Source organism: Lygodium microphyllum, chromosome 18, assembly GCF_053477565.2.
Source record: "Lygodium microphyllum isolate KBCC chromosome 18, Lygodium_microphyllum_v1.1.10, whole genome shotgun sequence".
Lineage (NCBI taxonomy): Eukaryota > Viridiplantae > Streptophyta > Polypodiopsida > Schizaeales > Lygodiaceae > Lygodium > Lygodium microphyllum.
This window is the reverse complement of record NC_141152.1, coordinates 136,271,991-136,286,253: the sequence shown is the minus strand read 5'-3', so window position 1 is coordinate 136,286,253 and position 14,263 is coordinate 136,271,991.

Here is a 14,263-nt window from a genome sequence, read left to right as displayed (position 1 = left end):
GGACTGAGAAGGGGATTGAATGCTAATGTTTGGAGCTGAAAACAAATGTATTGACATGACTTTGGTAGTTTATGAATAGTAAATACATTGTATGATACTAGCTCTTGAAGACAATACCTCTTTGGATGATGAAATAATCATGTATTAATTTCTAGTTGTGGTGGCATATGTATATGACACTTTTGAGGAGTTTTTGGGGTAAGATACACCTTGTTTTGATTGTGTTTGAGTTGGTTGCAACCTGCAGGAAGGTTGTTTGACTCTTGTACTTGCTGTACATGAATTATTTTGTGTCCAAATTGACATGTATGGACTCCCATATGCAGAGTTAACTGTCTGAAGTGCGGTAGGAGTGTTTTGAGGCATATATACTCGGTTTTTGGCTAGAAAAGGGCTGCTGGTCACTAAAAATTTCTAACTTCTTGTCTGTTTACTCTCAGTTAGCTTAAATGCATGCTAAATATGCAATGAATGCAATTCAAGTAAATGAGTTGTAATACCTAGGTGGTTTGTCACTTGATAGGGATGTATGTGGCAGGTATTTTGGACTAAAATATCACTGATTTGAGCAGAGGTTGATGCTAAAAACTGTCATTACATTGGAAGACTAAAATTAATCAATTAAGAAGCCTTGGTTTGTAGGTACTCAGGCAGTGTTTGCAATATAGCACATGCAACCGACAACATAACCTATATAGTGGGGGAAAAGCTTGATAGTAATAACTATGACATATGGAAGTTCTGCATGGAGAACTTTTTGATACGAAAATGATATTGGGATTTGGTAACAGGTGTTGAAGTTGAACCCAAGCTCCCAAAGAGGAATCCTATAGCCGATCAGAGACGAGCACACCAAGTTTGGACAGAAAGAGCACGCATGGTTTTACATTGGCTATCACTATGCATCTCTGATGTTATGGTGATGCAGATATTGAATTGCAAGTCACTAGCAAATGCATGGAACATTTTGATTAGATATTATGGCACAACCACAAGTGCTGGAAAGATATAGTTGAAGCAGAAATTCAATAATATGGATAGAAAGGGTGGGTCCATTCAGGACTATGTCATTGAAATCAAGACCATTACTAACCAGTTTTAGCGTCCATTGGCACATAAGTGGAGGATGTAGACTTGGTTGCAGTAGCATTAAATGGCATGGGGCCTGAATACAAATCGTTTAATACTTCCATATCTATGCAGGTTGAAATGCCAGATTTTAATGAGCTTATTGCATTTCTCATTCACGAGGAAGTTAAACTAGGATTGGCTACAGGTTCTAGCAGCTCCAAGAGCAAGGATGCTGTTTTTTTATTTGAATCAACGCGGCCGTGGCAGCTATGGTACAGGTTATGACTCTTGAAGAGGATCTCAACAGAATGTGTCTTATGGCAATAATAACCAGTAGGGTTCAAATGCAAGAGGAGATGGAAATTTCAGAGGCAAGGTGAGATCTAACACTAGAGGCAGAGGCTCCTTGTAGCCAGAGAGAGGACCTTTGACAATTCTAATAAGAATAAGGATTGTCACTACTATGGTAAGTACAGTCACATTGCCAAGTACTGTTGGAAGAAGTGGGGCAATCAAAAGGGCAAGCAACATGGACATTATGCATCATCCACTCAAACAAAAGATGCATTCGGGGATAAACTATTTTCCATGACATATGTGAAAGACAAGGTTGCTGAGAAGTCTATTCAGGATGTAGTTTGGTATATTGATTCGGGAGCACTAATCATCCGACGCCTCATGGTGACTAGTTTATTAACATGGTGCATGATAGGAATGGCTATATATGCACAGAAGATGACATGTAGCATAGAATTGAGCATAAAGGTAAAGTACCTTTAGTGATTCATGATGGCAAAAAGAAGAATCTGCATGATGTATTGCATGTCCCATCTATTACTAAAAATTTGATGTCTATGGGTCAGATGACTGAGCAAAATCTGCAGGTTCAGTTTAATAAGCATGGATGCTTTATTAAAGAGTTTGGTAATGGCTGCAAATTGATTGCTCGTGGTCATATACAAGGCAAGATGTTCACTTTGGATGCCACTTTACCATAGTTGAAATCAGCCATGTTTGCTCATGGCTCAGGCATAGTTAGAGACTTAGAAATATGGAATAAGAGAGTGGGGCATGTTAATCTTTAGTGGGCTACAAATGATGTAGAAGAAACAACTTGTGACAGGTCTACCCAAGTTTTCATACACTAATATTGGTCATGTTTGTGATGCTTGTCAATTTGGTAAACAGTCAAGGTTGCCTTTTGTCAAGCATGTACAAACTAGTACATGACCATTACAGTTGATTCACTCTGATTTGTGGAGCCTAGTTGTTAACCCTCAAATGAACGAAGGTGGGAAATCCAAAAAAGGTAAAGCAGAAGACAAAGACAAAGGCCAAGGCAAAGAGAAACGGAAGACAAAGATGCACAAGGAGAAGTGTCCTAAATAAGGGAGAAAGGCGCGTAAGGAAAAGCGCAAGTCAAAACTTTTGTAAAAGAGCACAACCCTCAAACGAACGAAGGTGGGAAATCCAAAAAAGGTAAAGCAGAAGACAAAGACAAAGGCCAAGGCAAAGAGAAACAGAAGACAAAGGCGCACAAGAAGAAGAGTCCTAAATAAGGGAGAAAGGCGTGTAAGGAAAAGCGCAAGTCAAAACTTTTGTAAAAGAGCACAAGCGCATCATGGTTTAATTCAAGGAGCGCCGGGCTCTCACCCGTGTAATTTGTAAATGTAGATAGGCGATGGAAAGAAAGCTAGGAAGAGAGAAGGACAATGGGAAAAAGGGCCTAGGCTATGGCCGGCCATGTAAAAAAGGGGAAAAGGGGATGACCGCCCAAAAGGGATTTAGGGTTCTGTATATAAAGTTGAAAAGTGAATGAGAAGCTCATTCTTGTGTGTGGCCAAAAGTAGCTCTCTTCTTCTTCTTCTTCTTCTTCTTCTTCTTCTTCTTCTTCTTCTTCTTCTTCTTCTTGCTTGCTTGCTTGAGCTTGTGCTTGAGAGAGGGAGTGTGAGAGTGTGAGGGAGTGAGCGTGTGAGGGTGAGGGACCGAGGAGGAGAAGCTCTCCATCTTCTCCTCTCTTCTTCCTTCTCTTCTCTTCTCTTGTCTTGCTCGCGGCAATGGAGCTTGGAGCTTGGAGCTTGAGGATAGAGCTTGCTTGAAGCTCGCACTTGGATTGTGGAGCTATCGGAGTATGCGGGAGAGGAGGTAACTCAAATGGCACAGAGGTAAGCTCACTACACCCGTAGATATGAATGGGGCGTCAGTTATGTGAGAGGTAGCCATTAGTGCTCGGCTTGGAACGCTTGAAACAATAAGTGGTCCGTGGGTCTTGGCGGTTGAGTGAAAGCTCCCACATTTTGGTTCCGTTGCCAGGACCAACGAATTCAAGCCTTGAGCGCTTGCGCGCTTCGAATCGAGCATTGGAGTAGGGTTTTTCCCGAACCAGTGCTTGAGATAGGTAGGAAGTGAGGGGGTTGAAGATGGTATTCGATCTCCTTGGCAAGTAGGTTTTTTGATTTTTTGAGATTTATGTTGTGAGATGGAGTAGTGTAGGTGATTGCTTTGTGATTTGTATGCATTTAGGATAGGGAAAAACAAAGAAAAAGAAGCAAACAGTAGGGGTTTCTGTTGCTGTATAACAGGCTAAAACACGGGAATAGGGGCACATATCCTTGGAGTGCCTTTTGATTCATACACCATAGTGATTCCAGGCATGTCTGGCATTCCCTTGTAGTGTCTTGCACCTTGGAAGGTGCTGGACGATTCGGTGTAGTAAATGTCAACCTAGAGGCATCGCGTGCAACTCACGGGCCGTCGGCGGCATAGTCAGACCAGCTCGTCCGAGTCCCAGAATCGGACCCGTCCAGAATCGGACCAGTCTATAATCGGACGCTCGGACAACCGTCTGATCAGACAATCCTATCCGATCGGACCACTCGGACCAACCCGTCCGATTTTGGAAATCGGACCACTTGGACGCTCGGACTCAGACACTCCCGATCGGACCATCCCGTGCGATCGGACCACTTGGATCAACCCGTCGGATTTTGGAAATCAGACCGCTCGGACGCTCGGACTCGAACACTCCCGATCGGACCAATCCGTCAGACTCGGACACTCGAACCACCCAAAATCGGACCAGTCCGAAATCAGACTAGCCAGAATCGGACCAGTCCGAAATCAGACCGAACCACCCTGTCCGATCCGATTCCCAGAATCGGACCACTTTGAAAATCGGACCACTTTTTCGATCCAACTCCTAGAATCGGACATGACCAAAATCGGACGTTCGATTTTGATAATCGGACTCGTGAAAATCGGACAAAAAACTGTCAAAATCGACCAGGTACCTAGAACACAAATTTTAACGCATCTAAACCCCGAGATTGACCCTAAAGGCTACGTAGAGTTAAAGGCACATCACAGATCCATCACTGGGCTAAATTTTAGAGTACATAGTTCAAATTTTGGCTATAACGGTCCTCCAAATTGCGTATGGCATTTACCGTAACGGCCCTGCAGGCCGGGGGGACTATCCCCCGGACCCCCGCAGAGGGGGCTCTGCCCCCTCCGCACCTCCCCCAAGTAGGTTGGAGAGAAAACGCGCACCGTGACAGGTCCTCCAAATTAGACCCTAGTGAAGTAATGGCTCTACATGAGCATGGATTCTCACTTGCAAAAGAGCAGCCAAAAGCCCATACCGGAACAGAGAGAAACAGAGACCCTAGAACATCAATGGGCCAATCTAGCCATCAAGGGCAAAAAGGCCACACCACAAGAACACAAAGACATTGTGTTCATACCATGTCTGGTCAGAGCGAAATGCAACATCAGCAAGCTACAAATTCCAAGATGACTAGACATAACACTCTTGACGAGAGATGTGCCTTGAGCAACACTGCACAGACGACCCAAGACATCGGTGGAGAATCCATGTCTGGTCATGCAAGTGAGGACTCAAGGGCATCTGTCAGAAGGCTTAAATTCACAAGCCAAGACCCGGAAGATGAAGACATAGCACCACCTGCTTATCTTAGGGTCAAACTCACTGTGAAAAGAGAGCATACTATCGATGCTCTAATTGATGAAGGAGCAGATTTTAACATCTTGACCTATGAGTCATGGACCCTACTAGGCCAACCAGAGCTCACACCGACTAGTGCAACTCTTAGCCCTTATGGGGGACACCCACAAGCACTCATAGGGAAGTGCAAAATCCTTGCAACAATTGTAACGGAAAGCTTGCCTATCCTATTTCGTGTTCCTCCAAATAGTGCTAGCTATGAGAAAGAAACCCTCCTAGGAAGACCCTTCAAAAGGGCAACCAAGTGTGAGGCCGACTATGTAGCACAGAGGATACACTTGACACTACCGGGTGTGAGGATAGTCACAACATTTAGCAAGGGTGACCTCATCAAACCTCAAGGGAAAGGCAATGAAGGTGCTGACGTAATAGTCAAGCCTACTAACAAGAGCAAGGACTTGTTGGAAAAACTGATACAAGCACAGGTCGAACAACGAGAACCAGTGAGTGAGGCCACGCCTGAAACAAGAAGGTCAAGAGACAATGCCAAGGATGGGCTTTGGACTTACAAATATCATAGAAGACCCCAAAAGAAGCCCAAGCCTTATAGATGCAGGCATCGATGGAGGGTCAGCACAATGCCGCGATGGATATCCAAAGCGTTGCTATGTGCTCAAGGGTATTATGCAGGCAACCGATGGATTTGGGTACCAAAACCCCCTGCTAACCACCTCTGTCAGAAGCCCAAATTATGTCAAAAGCAAAGAGGCGTAGAGGGAAACCTAAACGAAAATCCACGTCTCGAACCAAAAATATTGGAGTGATTGAGCCCCTCACGATTGAAATCGAGAAGCCAAATATGACCTATCAAAAAGTAGATCCTCAGTCTAGCGGGCTTAGCAAGCAGATATCAGAGGTAACTGTTGAGTGTGCATAAGGTCCACTAGTGCCCAAGGAGCCTTTGACTTCCCAAGAGGTAACTATCGAGCGTGCACAAGGTCCACTAGTGCCCAAGGAGCCTTTGACTTCCCAAGAGGATAATAAGCACCACAGGCACAACATTACTCAGGATGAGGCTGATTGCTCAACAAAGCTAATGACAGAATCATCTAACAATTACGAGTAAATTCTCCAGTCAGTGCCAAGCCGACATAGGAGTCCCAAATCTCCTACATCCTCTTCACCTAAATGGACATGGGAAGCACGGCAGTAGCAGCCTCATGCTGTTGCTCAACCTACACAAGTGAATGTGCAAAGGGCAACAAAAGGCACGACCACTTCTAATCTGCCTAAGGACTTGACACCACAATCTACCAATGGTAGCCAGTCCACTGAACTAGCCACCACTACTTCCAATCAAGGATCACAGCAGTCACAGCCCTTGGCTGTGACAATGCCCCTTGCAGAACATGTCCTTAGTGGTTTACCTGTGAAGGAGGTGTTGCGACCTACCTCCTTAACAACTCCAGCACTTCCAAAGCGCCTAAAACCTGGGCTGGAGGAGTTAAGCACAGGGGAACACGCTGAAGGGCTAGACTCTCCGAAGAGGGAGGTGGTTGTGCTCTCACAACCTAGCGAGGCTATTCAACAGACCACGACCATGTCCCGTAAGGACATACTAGAGAAAGAGAATGCTGAGGCCCAACCAAGCACATCAACGGTTGACCTAGTCCAGGGTCCTGAGTCGTTGAGAGATGCACCTTCATTGACCAAGAAAAAGAGGAGAAAATATCAAAAACAACAGCAGCTACAGGTGGTGGTGGACCCCAAGAGCATTGAGACCAAGAGCGAGGGAGAGCTGAGGAATAAAGCATCAAGTCCATCCACCAATGAACCCATTGATGTCTCTCCTAATGGCAGTGAGCCCTCAGACACATCCATGTGCTTTGAAAAACCAAAGCAACCGTTGCCATCAACAGTTGCTTGCAACACTCTATCCACTGACAATAGAACTCACATTGACTAATCAAGAGTGGATACAACGCTGTCACAATAGGGTGACAAGGTCATACCAGTTACACCCAAGGAGAACCATGGCGCAATAACCGATTCTCAAGAGAAACAAGGAAACCCCAAGAGCATGAGCAATCCTAGCATTGACCAATCTTGCTCATACAGGCCTGAACCCCCAGCTATGCTAAAGCCTAGGCAAACTCCTAGAACCTTGCATGAAATAGCAACCGAACAAGCCCTCGTTGAACATAGAAGTGTCCCAGAATGCTTAACTGAGTTGGATGCTAAGCTCAAGGTGGTTGCACGCGTTTATGTCCTTGCAGACATGGGCACGATCCCCAAGGAGCAGCTTGGAGATTACTTGCCCTTCCCTTTATCTTGGGAAGAGCAGGAACATCTTAATGAGCACTATGACAGGCTCCTGCATGAACGCATGCGACTCATCTCTGACGAGGAAGCCGACGAACTACACTTAACCGTCATGTTCAATGAAGTGCTCTGCCGACCGAATCTCGTAGACCTAGAGCAACTAAAGCGACTGTCAACAGGCAGAGTCAATTTGAACAACGTTGGTGTGAAAATCGCATTGCAATGGCCGAACTAGGAGCCCAGATCATCAGAGGAGCGATTGGCCAAATGTCTATCTCAAAGAGACCCAACCTATATGGCACCAACTTCCCTTCGAGTGCTAACTGGCATTCGAGGTATGGACTTAGCTGGAACTAGCCTAGAGAGCCCTTTGATTGATAAGGTTCTCACTGAGGAGGAGTTACACATTGCCAGTAGACTCGGACAAGGTTCCATGCTGCTCGATGTGGCAAAATATCTATCGGTACTAAATAAGCTGCCACGAGTGCTGGATGCGTGTGCCACGCTCCAGTACAACCCTGAGTTCTACAATTGGTTCTTATCCTCGTGAAGTGACATGGATTCATAAACATTGATTTTTGTGTCACCATGTATAAACAATATCAACACACACAAGCAATGATAGTCAAGCGCAGGGAGAAGAGTTGGGTATGACAAGCTAAGCTTCTCAAGTCCTCCTCTCATCACGCATTTAAAAGCTGTGTGACCATCCCCACCTCCAAGTGAGGGGCATGCAACCCACATTACCGCCATAGGAAGCCTTGACCAGCAACTCTGATGGTGTAGACAGGGTATAGTCCCTTTCTATACACCTTCTTCCCTTTCCGGTCTATCCTTCCAAGGAGGAGCCCTGCCTAAATCCATGACCGCCAGCATAGGTAACTCGGCGTGAACTAAGATCTGCTAATGGCAGGAGGCTAAATATACATCACGGGGGCCATCCCTCTACAATAAGCACTGCATGCCCTACCCCTCCCCTTCTCGTCCTATGCGCTTGATAACCTGCTCTATAATCCCTTACATATGAATGGTCTTATCATGTAACAAATCCTAATCCTTGATTCACATCTTACAGGTCCCCCTGCGAGGAAAGCATGGAGGACCAAGGGCAGCTAGCTTACAAGGACGCTCTTCGCACCGACGGGAACATGCAGCACACGCCTCTCTGCCAGTGCTCTATGTGCCCACTCTTAAAAGGTACGCTAAGAAACGCGGCCCCAAGCGACACCGCCCCGGATGAAGGCCAAAGAATCCGCGGGCTAGGGGAGCGGACGCTCTAGAAGGCACACAAAATGTAGCAACGCCAATTGCACAGATCCCCAACGCACGCTCGAGCACCAAGTGCTCACGAAGTGACAAGGCGGCCAAGGATAGGGCAGAATTTAATGAATTGTTTAAAGACATTCTGGAAAGGGTAGCGGCCTGGGACTACACCATTCATGTCCCGGCTGACATATTCCCTGCCCAGCCTCACGGGAGCCCCGCACTAGCACCGCCTCGATAGCCTAGCCAAACGGACTCACCCCGCCTCGTACCTATCGACTAAATCCCTATGATGTACAAGTAGCTCGACAAGTTAGCATGCCAGAACATTTTGTTTTTTGATGAGTAAAGGGGCAAGATCCCCACTTGTACACATTCTCGTTACTTCTCATTAATGAATGCGACCTTAACAAGCAATGAAATAGGCATCCCAATAGACATCATAGAATTCTGAAAAATTATATCTTATCATGATTGCATTTGATTCGATGCACTTAACACAAGAGAGCATATACTCTCACGAAGTGACAAGTGGATGCAGGATAATACAGGTCCTTGTGCGAAAGTGTTCAATGCCCGATCACCGCAAGACCATCAACCCCACAAAGAGCCGCGGCAAAGCCACGCTGCCGAAAGCAAAAATCACCCTTGCCAACCGTCCACATCGCATAGCCCAAAGCATATTCATGGGCTACGCTCTCTTTCTGGGTCAAGCTCTATAGTTGGCTCACGGCAGTCATTACCTCAATTGTACCAACATTGCGTGTGTCGCAAGGAGGTTTGCAATATCTCAAGTGTATCTCCCCATCTTAACAACTGCTTCTCTAACAACGAGCCTAGGGCACAATCACCACTGTAATATCCATTTCTTGAGCCTTCGAAGCTTGACATTTTCCAACCCACTGAAAGGCTGATAGCCTCAACATATTGCAATGGTTATACTTAGGCAAGTCAAAAAAAAAAAGGAGAAGAGAAAGAAAGAATGAAAGCAAGAAAAAAGCACAAGAAAAAGAAACAAAAAAAAGGAAAAAAAAAGAGCAAAAAGAGAGGAAAAAAGGGGAAAAAAAAACAAAAATAAAGAAATGAAATGAACGAAAAGAAGCACCCACAATCACAGCACAGCACCTAGGGGTCCTCAAATTAGGTACGTCCAGTGACCTTGATCGACTGGCTCCGTTCCTAGTCCCCTAGCCCTTTAACATCACCCACAATTGTTCAGGGCACATCAAGGGGGCAGGACATACCTAGGGAGCTTGTCTCGCCTATGGTTAGACCTGTCACCCTGACCCACTTGCACAATTCTCTCGTGCACTCTGCCTTAATACCATTGCAATCATTTGTGGTAAGCACCGCATGATTGGCCATGAAATGTACACTGCCCTCATCAAGCAAGTCCAATAGCTTCCAGCTCTACCGAAAGTGCGGTGTCCCTATATTCAATTATGCTACGTCGTGCAGTCACAATGCAAAGGATGTCTCATATACCTTTACGTGTACTTCTTCTCAACATGGACAACTTTGCTTCATCCACACATTGTTACAAGAAACTAGCCCTCGGTCTTCTAACTACGTAATATCTAAGTATGCACGGGCACTTACATAATATCTGCACTGAAGTATATACACAGTTTGGATCCTCAAGTGCAGGACAACACTCTAAGCTTGCTTAGAGTTTGACCTGTCTCCCAAACTAATCAAATATGTATTGTGCACGATAAGAAGACTAGCACTACCCCTTAGGGAGAGACCACACAAGAGGTTTTCATATTGCAGGTGTTGAAGACTCCAACAAAAGTGTTGTTCGCTCTTCATCAACACCCAACTCTAAATGCTTATCCTTTACCATCCGACAAGCCCACAAAGAATCGTCATGTGTAGAATCTCCAACACACCAACACTTGTGCTGGCCATCAATGCAATCCCCAACACAGAATAGCCCTACCGCCAACTCCAACAACCTTCCACTAGCCACCTTGGCCACCAACAGGCCCCCAGGACCTTCTTCCACACCACCACCAACACTCCTCCACGGAAACCACATGCGTCCTTGTCACCCATGTCTTCCGTGCATGCTACAACTTGTTACCTACGACGGTGAGTGCCATGGGACTGGCACTCATCTAGGAGGGGGGGTAATGCTAACCTCAAATGAACAAAGGTGGGAAATCCAAAAAAGGTAAATCAGAAGACAAATACAAAGGCCAAGGCAAAGAGAAACAGAAGACAAAGACGCACAAGGAGAAGAGTCCTAAATAAGGGAGAAAGGCGCGTAAGGAAAAGCGCAAGTCAAAACTTTTGTAAAAGAGCGCAACCCTCAAACGAACGAAGGTGGGAAATCCAAAAAAGGTAAAGCAGAAGACAAAGACAAAGGCCAAGGCAAAGAGAAACGGAAGACAAAGACGCATAAGGAGAAGAGTCCTAAATAAGGGAGAAAGGCGCGTAAGGAAAAGTGCAAGTCAAAACTTTTGTAAAAGAGCACAAGCGCATCATGGTTTAATTCAAGGAGCGCTAGGCTCTCACTCGTGCAATTTGTAAATGTAGACAGGCGGTGGAAAGGAAGCTAGGAAGATAGAAGGACAATGGGAAAAAGGGCCTAGGCTACGGCCGGCCATGTAAAAAAGGGGAAAAGGGGATGACCGCCCAAAAGGGATTTAGGGTTTTGTATATAAAGTTGAAAAGTGAATGAGAAGCTCATTCTTGTGTGTGGCCAAAAGTAGCTCTCTTCTTCTTCTTCTTGTTCTTGCTTGCTTGAGCTTGTGCTTGAGAGAGGGAGTGTGAGAGTGTGAGGGAGTGAGTGTGTGAGGGTGAGGGACCGAGGAGGAGAAGCTCTCCATCTTCTCCTCTCTTCTTCTCTTCTCTTCTCTTCTCTTCTCTTCTCTTGCTCGCGGCAATGGAGCTTGGAGCTTGGGGCTTGAGGATGGAGCTTGCTTGAAGCTTGCACTTGGATCGTGGAGCTACCTGAGTACACGGGAGAGGAGGTAACTCGAACGGCACGGAGGTAAGCTCACTACACCCGTAGATATGAATGGCGCGTCAGTTATGTGAGAGGTAGCCATTAGTGCTCGGCTTGGAATGCTTGAAACAATAAGCGGTCCGTGGGTCTTGGCGGTTGAGTGAAAGCTCCCACACTAGCCCATAATGCATCTATGGAAGGTTCCAAATACTATGTGACATTCATTGATGACTTTAGTTGCTATACTTGGGTGTACATATTGAAAAAAAATGATGAAGTGCTAGCCATTTTTAAACAGTTTAAGAAGTAGGTTGAGAAAGAATTTGATTGCTACATCTCTTGTTTGAGATCAGACAACAGTGGGGAGTATGTATCACATCAGTTTGACAATTTTTTGGCTGAAAATGGCATATGTAGGCAGCTTACATGCAGCTACACTCCACAACAAAATGGAGTAGCTAAACGAAAGAATTGGGTATTGATGGAAGCTACTCGTGCAATGATGAGTGAGAAGAATATGCCACTCTATTATTGAGCTAAGGCTACTATGACAGCCATGTATATCTTGAACAGGACTCCCACTGGAGGCATTCATGATGTGATACCCTTTCAAAAGTTGTATGGTTACAAACCTGATGTCAGCCACATGAAAGCATTTGGGTGTATTGTTTATGTGCATATTCCTGATGAGAAGCGAAAGAAGCTGGATCCGAAAGCACATAGGTGTGTATTTGTTAGTTATGTGTAGGAAAAGAAGGCATATAAATGTTATGATTCCTCTATATGGGAGACACTTGTGAGCAGGGATGTTATATTCGATGAGATGGCTACTTGGTATGCATTACTTATAATGGTACCATTTGATATGCCTTCTACACATGCTTCTACAATTGATTTTGTAGCAAAGTGCTGCATTGATAGGTCCTGGTGTGATGGATGTATCTTTCTCTGTATCTCCATGGACAGGGAGATTACATAGTTATGGCTCACCGTCCATTGACACCACTATGTTAGTGTGAGGGGGAGATATGATGTGATGAACAACAAAGGGAAAGAAAAAGTCTTTGAGGATGCATTTGGTACGATGACACCTGGCATGATGACTTCATGCTATGACTCAACTGGCAGTCTAGACAGTGAACTTGGTATTCGGAGTGCGTATATGCCTAGTACTAGGTAGAACATGTACATTTTACCTCATGAGAGAGGGGAATCAAGTAGTGCACCATAGCTTAGACGCTCGCAGAGGGTCAGGTATCCTATGGATAGATTGACTTACAATGGTTACTCTGCAAAGCATTGTGCTTATATGATGAAGGTTATGGAAGTTAAGGAACCTGCCACCTATGCTGAAGCAGTAATGGATAAGAATTGGTGCATAGCTATGGATGAGGAAATAAATGCCTTGGCTGAAAATAGTAATTGGGATCTTGTTCTGCTGCCAGATGTAAAAAAGACTATTGGTTGCAAATGGTTCTATAAGATTAAATGCAAGTCAGATGGCAATGTAGAGAGGTACAAAGCCAGGTTGGTTGCTAAGGGTTATGCTTAGCAATATGGACTAGACTATGAAGAAACTTTCAACCATGTTGCCAAGATGGTAACCATATGAATAGTGATTGCATTGGTTGCTGCTAAAGGCTGAAAATTGCAGCAGATGGATATCAAGAATGCTTTCCTCAATGGTTACATGGAAGAGGATGTTTGTATGGATCGACCTGAAGGATATGTACACCCTAAATTTCAGCATTATGTATGCAAGCTGAAAAAAGCATTGTATGGGCTAAAGTAGGCTCTTAGAGCCTGGCATGCAAGGATCAATAATTACTTGTAGAGTTTGGGATTCATAGTTGGCAAAGATGATCATAATCTATTCACAAAAAAGACAGATAGAGGCTTGGTAGTGCTGGTTATTTATGTGGATGATTTGATAATCACAGGTGATGATGACTTTGGGATACAAAGTGTTATGAGAATGCTGAAATCTGAATTTGATATGAAGGACTTAGGTGAGCTAAAGTACTTCTTGGGTATTGAGGTAATCAAGGCTAAAAATGGTTTATGACTCATGCAGAAACACTATGCCATGGAAATGCTGAAGAAATATGGCATGACTGAATGTAAACCTCTTGATACACCTCTTGATCAAAATGTCAAGTTTGACATTAGCATTAGAGCTGAAATTGATGATGTGACTATGTACATGCAAATGGTTGGAAGCTCGATCTACTTAACCATCACCAGGCTTGGTTTGAGTTATGTCGTTGGGCTCATAAGTCAGTTCATGAAAAAGCCTAGAAAGCCACATTTGGATGCTATTAGATGGATTATGAGATACGTAAAGTCCAATGTAGATTATGGGATGTTCTATGAGAAAGATAAGGCTATGAAACCGGTCGAATACACGGATGCAGATTGGGCAGGATGCTCATATGATCACAGGTCTACGAGTAGTTATGCCTTTGGCTTTAGAAGTCAAATGATCAGTTGGAGCAACAAGAAGCAACCAACAATTGCATTGTCTAGCACTGAGGTAGAATACAGAGGTGTTGCATTGGCAGCATGTGAGATGGCATGGTTCTCAAGTTTATGGTTGATTTGGACATACAGGAGGATGCTCCAGTGACTTTATTTTGTAACAATCTTAGTAGTGTACTTTTGGCAACAAATCCAGTATACCATGCCAGAAC